Genomic DNA, 12,524 nt, shown 5'->3' with positions numbered 1-12,524 from the left:
AGAGATAGAATGGGAAGGAGGGCTGAACGGGGGGTAGAGGAGCGATAAGGCGACCGAGGAGTAGGAGTGGAGGAGAGAGGAGTCGTGGCTCGTGGCACCGCTGGGCGCTTCGATTACATCCAACGCTCCCAGAGTAATCCCCCACCCCCAGCCGAGAATGGACCGGAGAAGACGGGGAGCCTGTGTGTGTGTGTGTGTGTGTGTGTGTGTGTGTGTGTGTGTGTGTGTGTGTGTGTGTGTGTGTGTGTGTGTGTGTGTGTGTGTGAAATCAACTTTTCTCAACAATGGATTTTCTGTATTCCACCGAATGCAACATACAGTTGCATACTAAATGTAAAAGTGGCAGTGTATCAGATTGCGCCCCTCCCAGTGAGTCAGAAGGACACGTTCACAACTTGTGTCAACTGTCACTGTCACCGGCAGGGCGACTGTGTGTCGCTACCTAGCCTAGCTCGGCTGGCTGGGTAGCCCGAGTGGGAGGGGCTCCGGAAGTGTCGATTCTTATAAACGATTCTTATAAACAGAGAGAGATCCGAGGGGTCAAGGTGTACCTGGGGCGCTCCATGGTGTACCTGGGGCGCCCCATGGTGTACCTGGGGCGGCTGCTGGGGGGAGGATGGCTTGAAGTGCGGAGCACAGGCAGCCGTACACGGAGTTGATTTAGGGAGAGGGGGGGTGGGAGGGGGTGGGGGAACTAGGTAGAGGGGGAGGGAGAGAGGGAGGGCGGGAGGGAGGGAGTGAGTGAGGTGGGGAGAGGGGTGAAGAAAATAATCGAGGGAGAGAGGTGGAGGAAATAAATCGAGAGGGAAAGAGGGAGACAGGTTCAAGAAAGGTGGAGCAATAAATACAGAGAGAGAGAAAGAAAGACAGAGAGTTGGAAAATAATGATGAGAGGGAGAAAAAGGGCAGAGGCAAGGTACTATGCGGGCGATCAAGGAGAACCAGGGCATTAGTGTATCTCTTTGCACACACAAAAAGCTCCCTTTTCGAGTGGGAGTGTTGGAGATGGAGTGAAGAGCAGAGGCGAGAGAGCCAGGTGGAGATTTAAGGGTGGAGGATGCTTCTTCTAAGCCAGCGATCAGGTTTCCTGGCGCTGTTCCCTGAGCCATGGGCCTTCGGGTGGGGGTGGGTAGGGGGGTAGGTGGGAGAATCAAAACCAAAAAATGCCAGGGAGAAAGAAATGGAGAAAGAAATATCAATGTACTTTCTTGTAATCCCAGAGCGAGGGACAGGGCCTGCTTCCCCTAAAAAACACACTTCTAGGTCAGCCGTATGTTAAAAGGCTTATTCTGTTCTGACCTCACAACCAGCCGTTCATCACTGGCTCGCTGTACCATTTTAAGAGGGGGGATTGACAATATACAGAATAATCTCAAAACCCGATTAAATGAGTTGGGTCTTTATATATGAAACTCGTCGAGTAAATTGTATTGCGTGTTTCTGAAGAGAAAAACAATTAGCTTAATGTCTGAAACAATACTTAGAGCGTATCTTGTTTCTGTAATTTGACTGAATTCAAATTACTTGAATTCTGAAAATTTTACGCGCCATTAAACCATTGAATGTATAAAATGGGTCAGAAACTACCAGAATTTTTTTTAAGTGATTACGAGCGACAGAAACTGCAGAGCTCATACGGCGAGACCAAAGCTGGACATAATGAGTCGTTAACACAGGTGACGGCCGTTTCATTAACGAGGACACAAGGGGGAGAGCTAGAGGGCAGGGAGTCCCCGGAAATGACACGCTGAAGTATCAACTGATGTGGTGAAACATGGAATCACTGAGGCTTCATGTTCCTTTTAACATTGAACAAACTGAGCTTGCGTGAAAAAGAATAAAATACCATATGCTGGTCCGGGATATGCTGGGAGTCTATTCTCACAAATCAATTCATGATGTTAAATCTGAAAGCAGGCCACCTGCTATCTGGTTGATCGGGGCGTTTTGCTTTCTTTTCTCTGTATTTGTTTCGACCAACCATATCACTGGAGGCGGGGATCTGCAAGCCAGTAATTGGTGAACAGCAACACAAACCCGGCCTGCACTAAATTTCTCCTGGAGGAGAAGACAATTACTCTTAAACATCCTGTCCAGACACCAACACTGTTCGTTAAAGCGGCTGTAAAGCCTCTAATCAACACCGGGTGGATTGGCCACTGTAGAAACACACTTCTTTAAATCCTCTGGAAGCCCCAGTCCCTCGCGATGGTCACAAATAAGTTTCTCTTTGGTAGAACATCTCTCTTCACAGAACAAGTCATCACAGAACAGATGTGCCTCTTAAGGGCGTGATCGTGCTGCACTGCCAGCCCCCAGAGGGCGTGCCATTGGCCGAGGTACGGCCCCTCCCCTTTCTCCCCTCCCTCCCCCAACCCCCCCAGACCCTACACCCTCAACCTCAACCTCATGATTGTGTAAATGGATTTTATGAACACAATCATGTGAGAATAAAATCAATAGCAGGAGCTCGGCTGGGTTTCATTAATTTTTTATTTAACGGTTTAAGCATCTTGTTCATAATTTTTAATGTTACATACACACACACACACACACACACACACACACACACACACACACACACACACACACACACACACACACATTTTCTCCACTCTTCCGTTAATTAAGACCAATCAGCTTCAAAAGCACAGTTGCACCCTTCCAACCTACCCAGGACACCGTAGGAATACATTAAAGGGATACTTCACCGGTGGAGATATGAATGTTATATGAAGTATATAATTCTATGTATTATAAATGTGCAAAAATAAATTAAATCGGTTTGTCCTAGCCTGAGAAAAGGCAGAAAGTGTCTCTCTGGCTCAAAAGTAAGAAATCCTCGAACTACCCCAGTGCATTGCGCTCGCTGCACCGCCCGCCTGTTTCCGTTTGGAGGGGGAAGGACCAATGGTCCTAGCGTGGGTGGTAGCGCGATCAAACTTTGTGTAAACATATCCCGGTGATACGTTGACTAGTTTAGACTTCTGCCCTCGTTTTTTCAAACGCACCATTTGTTTATTACTGTACAGCATAAAAACATTTGCTAATTACAGTTGCTCAGCCTATCAAGTATTTGTACTAAACTATTTCTCCCCAGTTATAATAAGTGTTTATCTTATACGGTAGGCCTACTTTAGTATAACAGCACTTGGATTAGTGAACAAATCACAACAACCATCATGAATTTGTAGTTTTATTCATGAAAAGATATATGAACTATTTACAAAAATAAAACGTGTAGGCCTAGGGTGTGTTTGCTAGAGTCAAAATAGTCACAGCTCATCTTGAGCATCTACTGTCTCCTGGTAGTCACAGTACTGCCCCTCTTGTGCTGGGTAATTAGCTCTGATGGCCTGGAAAACACAGGAAGAAAGAAAGAGAACAACATTAGCAAAGCAAGATAAATGACTTCAAGCTAATGTAACGTAGCCTATGCTCTGCCAATAAGATTGGCTACTTTCGGATAACTCCATTGTCACATTCCTTAGGACTCAAAACTATTGTAGCCAATGTGTTAGCTAAAAAACAAACACTTACTCTATGCTAAGACATCTGTTTCTCCCGGAGGGCTTTGGCTGGCGTTTCCAGTTCACTTTCTGGGTCCGGAAATATGTATCCAATACCCAACTTTTCGGATGAGGCGTAAAGCCAGGGTGAGAGGTTACACTCATGGCCCCGTCCTCGCCAGATTCAGCCATTTATTTTAGAAGAAACTGGCCTTGCTGAATTTCGCTGCAGCACAGGAACACTCTGCTGGTGTAGGCGAACAGAGCAAACCGGCGCGATCCGGCTCCTCATCCTCGGCAACAGGCAAGGCTTGTTCAGCTCCAGCCGCAGTAGCCTCCTCCTCTTTTTGTGTCAATTCTTCCTGGCTGTATTCTGGCTCGTATTAATAGCCCTGAATGTCCGAATCCAACAATCGATTTTCAAAATCCACTTTGGCTGTTCCACATTGCAAATTTGTTCTCTAGCTAAGTGGTGAAGAAACATGGCGGACATTGTGTTTACATCTCATACACGTTCTCCTGCCGCCCCTCATTCCTTATTGGTGGGCTCACCAATTTACGGAACCAGTGGTTTGTAGTCCTCGGCCCTTCTAGCAGGCAAGCAAAAATCTCCCAGGATGACGTAAAATGCGCCATTTGACGTCATCTTGGGAGAAAACTAGATTAGGAAAGCTGGGCTAAGGTAAGACTGGGTTAGACTGAGGGACAAAAACTTTTTTTTAATATTACGATAGCGATTTTATAATGACAGAATGCCATTTTTGAATGGGTGAAGTATCCCTTTAATATAGTTATGTATAATTAATATAGTAATATATCATTCATATTGGAATATGTCAGTAAAATATCAGTAATTTATCTGTAATATAGTAATACATCGGTAATACAAGCATTTTTTTAATTTGTTTTGCACCAGAAAGGATGTGTCGCAAAAACGTATTGAGATAGATCTGTGTGTCCCTCTCTCTCCTGATCCCAAATACCTTCATACTACCTTCCCTTGTCGTCATCTCTCTCCCTCCCTCTATGAAAACAATAATGGTATTGATAGCTGTGGGGTTTATGATACAAAAAGCGCCAATATTAAAACGCTCCACCCTGTGCTCCTCCATATAGCCGGCTCTCCATCTGTCTCCGGACACGTTCTTAAAGATTTATCAGACTGCTACCTTTTTGTTTGTGTGTGTGTCCGTCTGTAATGAATGATTCACAACTCACAAATGGAGTCTTGGTGTACATCTCCGAGGGGAAAGGGGGAACAGGAATCTTAGCAAACAGTCAGAGAACAAGGACGAAGATGCAATGTTTTGGGGCAGGATAATGTAGGACACTGGTTCCCAACCTTGGGGTCGGGACCCTACTCTGGGTCCCCTGAGATGCACATGGGGTCGTGGGGAATTGACAATGAAGCTTTTGATGTTTGATGATACATGTTGGCAAACTTTTCTAATCTCATAGACGTCCTGATTATAAGAAATAATTGCCTATTGATTCCTAGCCAGGAGCACACTGCCTCTGATCACTTAGTGTGTGGTGGAGCGATGTGATGAACTCTACAAAGACGTAGATGTTATAATTGTTTTTCTTGGAGGTGAAAACAATCTGTGTTCCAAAAAGTTGAAGTTGGGGTCGCAAACATTTCCAGAGCTAGAAGTGGGGTCATGGGCCGAAAATTTTTTCACTCCCAGCTGAAGGGTTCGGGCTTTCACGTCGGCAGCCTTCCCTTCAACGCCCTTGTGCGAGACGCCAAACCCTGACCAACTTTTGACATATATTCTCAACTTTGTTCAGTCTGTAGCGTGCTTTGGATACAAGTGTCTTCTAAATTAATCCATGGTAGTGTGAGTCATTCAGAGTCCTCTACATTCAGAGACAGGTTTAGTGCTTTTGTTTCAGGTTCTGGCATCTGCTGCAGCTGTGGGTGATTTGTTTAATTGCTAAACTTTTTTAGAGCCCACGACACGGCAGATTAAGACTTATTTGGCTTATTTTGTTCCAGGGTCTTGCATCTGTTGTAGCATTGTGGTCATCTGTTTAAATGCTCAACAACATGACAACGGTATATTGAACCACATTTATATATTCTAATGTTAGCTTTTTTCACAAATGTTAGTTTTCAACTATTATAATTTTTTTCAGACCGAAGCCAACACCATTGTATTATTTTTTTTTTTACCGGCGCACAAATTCAGTAATTTCGCTGCAGTACCTGCTTTTGTTCTCAAGGAAAACAACATCAAACCGCATTGAAAGAGGGATAGAGTCTAGTCATGTATTTGGGCCGACCGTCCAGACGGACCAGTCGGTCCAGGTCCTAGGGTGGATACAAATAATAACGGACCTATAAGGTTTCGTGTTGACGCCTGAAACGCAAACGATGACGTCTTCGCACCCCCCACTAACTGGGCGACGTTAGAGATGTGTTTAATTTTTTATTCAATTGTTTATTTGCATTCTTTTTGTAGCTTTAAATACAGCCCCTTGGTATATTTAATTACTAACCATACATTAACAAGTATTTCTGCTCACTTCAAACCAGCACCTTGAATATTTACTTCAGCGTTTCTAATGCTTGATGCGTTTTTGCAATTTTCGCCCGTGTGGACGGGGACTAAGCCAATTTAAATTATGCTGGTTGTGGGTGTGGGGGAGTGGGTGTGGGTGGGGGTTATCAACTGGGTTGATTTTTATGTTATTGAAGCTGGAGACAATGGCGTTAACAGTCCTGATATTGCTAGACGTAATAATCCCAACGTCAGTCAGACGCAGGGTGGGGATAATGTATCGCCCTCTGAACAGCTGAAGTCTGCATTTTGGAGCAATTTCATTTGCACAAAGACCCAAAGATGGTGGAATCTCTCCGACTGACTGCACCTTTTATGGCAGCGGAGTGAAACAATAGACCCCGGGATGCGTGATGATTAAGTTAGATAGTTGGAGGTGCCGTCACAGCGGCAGCAGGGAGAGATTCAAGGTTTTTATTAATCTCTCTCTCTCTCTCTCTCTCTCTCTCTCTCTCTCTCTCTCTGTGTTCTCCCCTTTACAGATATGATATGAGCAAAATCCAATATTACTGGAGGACAACTGTGTTTATATAGATATTTTCTGAGTAGCTTTAGCAGAGAGAATGAATTCAATGCCGTTGTAGGTTTGTATGAGTTTCTATGTATACTTTGAGGTTAATCATCATGCCCAGTACTCTCATACCCTCAATGATCCTTCTCTATGACCACCCAACAAAAGAAAAACATTACCAGCCATGGGGTTATGCATCCTAAAGGGATTCTTCATTGCAGTTTTTCTAAATAGTTTAAACACGTTTTCTGAAACTATTGTTAAACTAGATGTCAAAACACCACAAAGTCTTCTCAAAACAGATTTTTTTTCCACCAAACAGTAAACACATCTATCAAATGAATATCTCTTGAGAGCATCAATTAAACACTGATGTAAACAATTCATAACACTTCCAACAAAATACTATTTACTTATGTTTTGGATTCACGATGCCATCTTACATATTCCAATCTATAAAATTCTTTAGAAATAGCTTATTTTTTTAAGTTGCAATTAGGAAGTATATCTAGCATAAAGCCTGTTGCCATATTGTAATACAATACTGTGAATATATCCTATAAATATTGCATTGACACAATCAAATCAGAATAGGATACATTGCATATTTGCCTATCCATTGAGCTCCAATGGGCTAAACTCACAATCCCAGCTTCCCAGAGTTATATTGTATACCAATAGTTGATATTGCAACATTGTTCTGACAATACACCAATGTTACCTATTTTGACAAAAAAAATACAGTACAGTAATTGCATTGATAATAATTACAGTAAAATGAAAAACAATCAGTAAGAAAATGTTTAGACTGTCTTTCGGAGGATCTAATGATGAAAACAGTGCACAAATACCAAAAGGTAACAAAGCAAATATTTATTTGTTACTGTTATACAGTAAAATGTTCAGCTGAACTGACTGCATGAAAAGCTTTTCGTAGGCGAACCAAAAAATAAAAATAAGAATATAAATGAGGTGAAACAGATCTACATCTAAATCCGTCTGTTTCCCACCTCCGATCCTGATAAGGCCAGAGCAGCTCATCTACAATACAGTAGAGGTCTACTGAGGCCTCTTTTATGCTCTGACATATGATTGAAGTGTTTTGCCAGTTGAGTTTGAACAGGCGAGAAGTGAGTTAGACTTATTGGTAATGAGTTGTTGCGTTTTGAAAGCCAGTGTTTCCAGGTGAACCAAGTGTGCTAAATGACGAGATTTGTGCTTAGAGTTTTGCAAAAATGTGATTTAGAATTTCTATATGTGTGAAAACAGTGGAATTGTGCTTAGAGTTTGGCAGTCTGGAGTCTTGTAGTTGATACATGAGCTTCAAGTTTTCAAAATTGTGTGCATAGTTCCATTTTTTGTCTGTATACAATCAAGAAAAACTGTAATCAAGTCATCCCAAAGCACTTCAAATGTAATTATCATGTGATGAACACAAACATTTCCTCAGACGGTGGGGGGATGGGATTTCACCCCAAGGACACAGAGAAGATTGTGACACATCCTGATGGGGTTCAGAGTGCCCTCCTGGTGTCATTCAGATTGGCTCGGATTTGTTGATCTGATATTCCTGAAACTCATCGCAACATGGGGTAAGGGGGTGCGTGTGTGTGTGTGTGTGTGTGTGTGTGTGTGTGTGTGTGTGTGTGTGTGTGTGTGTGTGTGTGTGTGTGTGTGTGTGTGTGTGTGGTGTAAGGTTTGGAGAAGGCAGAGCGGGTGGGGACGGGGTGGGGCGTATGAACTAATGAAACCCCCCAGTTTGTCTGATTTTGTTTGTGTCTGTGGTTGTGTTTTTGTTCTGTTGTACTCTTGTGTATGTTAAGAAAGCAATGATGCACTGTGCCCAAGACAAATTTCCCCACGGGGACAATAAAGTTGAACCTTGACCTTGACCTTGACCTTGAGAACCCCTAAAAGCTGCTGTTCCCAGCAAAGCCAGCGGCAGCTACCAGCTTGTTGTCCATGCACACCAACTTCCTAAGACCGATTTTTGATAACAAAAAGTATTCATTTATTTCATAGGGTCATCATTTTCCTGGCCCTCCAAATCACTGATTTCCGTGATCATTTTGCAGATCCCTTTTGAAGGTGTGACAGCAGAGAGGACGCTGGCGTTGTTCATTCACCACTTCTCCGCCCGCAATTGTTTTGATCGCTCGTATAGTTTTCATGTGCTCCAGTTTTGCTTTTTATACAATTCACCTACTTTGTAGCTACAAACATCCCATCTATCCGGACATCCGTCGCAAGTCTGACGCTTCATCAGAGCACCGTCGCTCCTCTTGCTATCAACACAGGAAATACCGCAAGACCTCTGCACTCCAGCATGGAAAACATCGAGTGCGGGGGGACAAGATCCCCCCGCACTCTCGGCTGGATAGATTTCATGGACTGGATTCCAGCCTGAGCGGAGTGGATTTTATTCTTTTGTGACCTGTTAAGAGATTGAACCAACAGTCATTGTTCAAATTCTAACTTTTCATCACTCAATCCATCAACAATAAATCCAGCCTGATTTAAGAACACATCGGGAGAAAGGACTTGACCTCATGTGTCTGACAGAAACCTGGCACCAGCCAGACTCTGCCCTAAATGAAGCCTGTCACCCCAGCTACAGTTACTTGGTGGCAACCCGCAGTACTGGTCGCTGTGGTGGCCTAGCTGTCATCCAGCGACAGGACTTGGAATTATCCCCCATCTTGCTGCCTAAAACTTCCTCCTGCGAGTGTCTTGCATTCACATGTAAGCCCCCCCCCCTTCCCATGACTGTTCTACTCATCCATCGGCCCCCAAAACCCAATTCTACTGTCATCCCGGAAATGTCTGATCTCCTCACAACACTCTGTATTACCTCTGCCAATACCATAATTCTGGAAGATTTTAATATTCATGTAGACACCCCCTCTGGCCATTCTGCTGCCGATTTTCTTCAGCTGCTAGACTCACTCAACCTACAACAAACTGTTGATGCCCCAACACATTCCAGGGGACACACACTCGACCTGGTCATCTCTAACTCAGCAACCTGAAGGTTTACTATCTCTGTTTTTCGGATCACAAGGTTGTGTCAATGGTGCAGCCCTTTCCTTCCACCCACACCAAACCAAAGTGGCAGATCCACTGTTTTTCAGAAACCTGAAAAACATCAACGTGGATGCCATGGTCCTGGACCTTCAACCACTCTCCTCTGGCTCAACTGACTTCTTCTCTGTTGCTGACTTAGTGGATTTTTACAACCAGTCCCTTAATATCCAGGTCAGTCTCATTCTCGGGCTCAGCACCCTGGTACACCAGCGAGCTGCGAAAGATGAAGGTGGCTGGGTGTGTCCTTGAGAGGCGGCTCAAGGCCTCCGTACTGACTGTTCACAAACAGGCAGTGAATCTCTGAGGAATGCAAGATCCAGGTTTTATTCCTCTATCATCAACAGCAGCCCGGGTAACTCCAAACATCTTTTTTCAACAATTAATCGCCTTCTCAAACCCCCTTCAACCTCCCACTCTGAGGCCACGAGAGGCCACGACCTTTTGTTTTTCAAACAAAAGGTTAATAACATCCGCACACCTCTCCACCACTGCTGTCATGCCCATCCCGACTGCCGACCCACAGTTTGAGACTGTCCAGACCCTCTGCAATTCTCCGGCGTCACACAGTAAGAGGTTGAGGACGTCATCAGAAAAGTGAAACCGTCCACCTGTGCACTGGACCCTATCCCTTTAGCTCTGCTGAAGGCCAACATCTCTGCCGTGTCTCCACTCATCACCAAGATCATAAACCACTCCCTCCTGGCCGGCCATATCCCATCTGCGTTAAAAACTGCTGCCATCAGACCGCTTTTGAAAAAACCCACCCTGGATCTAGAAGTCCTCTCCAACTACAGGTCCATCTCCAATCTTCCATTCCTGTCAAAGATTCTGGAAAAAACTGTTGCAGCACAACTTCAGGATCACCTCATCCAAAATAACCAGTTTGAAAAGTTCCAGTCTGGTTTCCGTCCTGGACACAGCACAGAAACAGCCTGGGTCAGGGTCACCAACCACCTCCTGATGGCAGCAGATATAGGTTCCCCATCTCTTCTCATCCTCTTGGACCTACTGCTGCTTTTGATACAGTCAACCACAATATCCTCCTCCACCGCCTGCAAAACACCATGGACTCTCAGGAAATGTACATAACTGGTTCACCTCATGCCTCACCAGCAGAACCGAGCACGTCACCCTGGGCAAAGCAAAGTCACACACCTGCAATGTCACCTGCCGTGTTGCCGAGGGATCGTGTTGGTCCCCACCCTTTTCTCAGTCTATATTCTCCCCCCGGGCAGTTTCATCAGCAGGCATGGGTTAGCGTTCCATTGCTACGCTGATGACACACAGCTCTACCTCAGGACAACCCCCATTTCTTCTGCCCCTCTGCCAACATCCACACTGACCACTTGCCTGGAGGAGATAGAGGCATGGATGAAGCTCAACTTCCTTCAGTTAAACAGCTCCCAAACGGAAGCCATCCTTGTTGGCACACTACATAAGTTACGCTCTTCCCCCATCACCGATATCACTTTCTCTGGCCAAAACATCTCTCTTTCCACATCTGTCACTAACCTGGGTGTTAAAATGGACCCTCAACTCACCTTTGACACCCACATCAAACACCTCTGTAAGACATCATTCTACCATCTCAGGAACATCACCAAACTCTGTCCAACACTCACCCTGACAGATGCAGAGAAGCTCTTCCATGTCTTTGTCTCCTCCAGGATGGACTACTGAAATGCTCTCCTCACTGGGATCACTGGCAAGAGCATCCAGAGGTTTCAGTGTATACAAAACAGCACTGCTGTTTTGTATATAAAGTATCCTGATGAGGGTGTGCGAATATGATCACATCAACCCCATCCCAAAAACTCTACACTGGCTCCCTGTCCTACTCTACTACTAATTTAGTACAAGGTCTCGCTCCTCACCCACCAATGCCTTCACGGACATGAATCGCTTTACCTCAAAGAACTTCTCACTTCCCAGACCGCCTCACGTACCCTCCGTTCAGCATCCACACATCCAAACGCACCTAGACTGTGGAACACCCTCCCTGACCACCGATGGCTCAACAGACTAGAGCTGTTTATAAACAAAACCTAGAAACACATCTTTTTAAAAAAGCATTTTGCTAAATTTTATTTATAGGTTCTCCTTTTCAACCATTTATTGCTAATTTGAATTGTTGTAATTATCATAGATTATATTTGTACTTCTCTGTATCATTTTGAGATTTTAGTGATTTAAAATTCAATACAAATAACATTTATTATTATTTATTATTATTATGTATGTGTGTAACAAGAAACAAGTGTCTAATGAATCACATCAAATTCCATAGATTATTCCGTTAATCAAACCCAGTCACACTGAATCCTTTCAACTAACCCACCGGTCCTCATGTGTCGTATCGGCGCCGCTGTTATCGAGGTCTGTATCAAATAGCTTTAGAGGAGGAAGGCACATCCCTAACGACACAGACATCACTCTGCAAACGACACAGACATGAGAGCGGCCTGTGTGTGTTGTGTGTGTGGCCGGCTTATTAACCCAATAGTAATGGAGGGCCAGAAATGAAATGCCCTGGGTTCGAACCCCTGAAGTCTGCTCTGCCCTTGACCAGCAGGCTTCTCTGAGCAAGATGCTGAAAACCCAAAATACCTTGAAAATTCACTTTGGATCCAGAGTCTGCTTAACACAAAAGTACAAGAAAAACTCAAACACACAAGTAGAAAGAACATCAAACCTAGCCTTTGTAGCACTCAGAGGGAGGGAGGAGACGCAGAAGAGGATAAAACAGGCGCTCAAGCATGTTGGAGGTGTTGCCTTTCAGGATGTATGACTCGCCTGGCAGTGGAAGGGTTGCTGGTTCGCATCAGCTCCGCAGCTCCTCACAATGTCATCACGGCA

The 12,524-nt window shown here is 44.5% G+C and overlaps 1 pseudogene; it reads left to right on the top strand.

Annotated features, from left to right (window-relative positions):
- The first annotated feature begins 563 nt into the window (after window positions 1-563).
- LOC115541350 (netrin receptor UNC5D-like) overlaps window positions 564-12,524 on the top strand; it is a 57,279-nt pseudogene continuing 45,318 nt past the window's right edge.

Source organism: Gadus morhua, chromosome 4 (assembly GCF_902167405.1).
Source record: "Gadus morhua chromosome 4, gadMor3.0, whole genome shotgun sequence".
Lineage (NCBI taxonomy): Eukaryota > Metazoa > Chordata > Actinopteri > Gadiformes > Gadidae > Gadus > Gadus morhua.
This window is presented reverse-complemented; position numbering and strand designations above follow the sequence as displayed.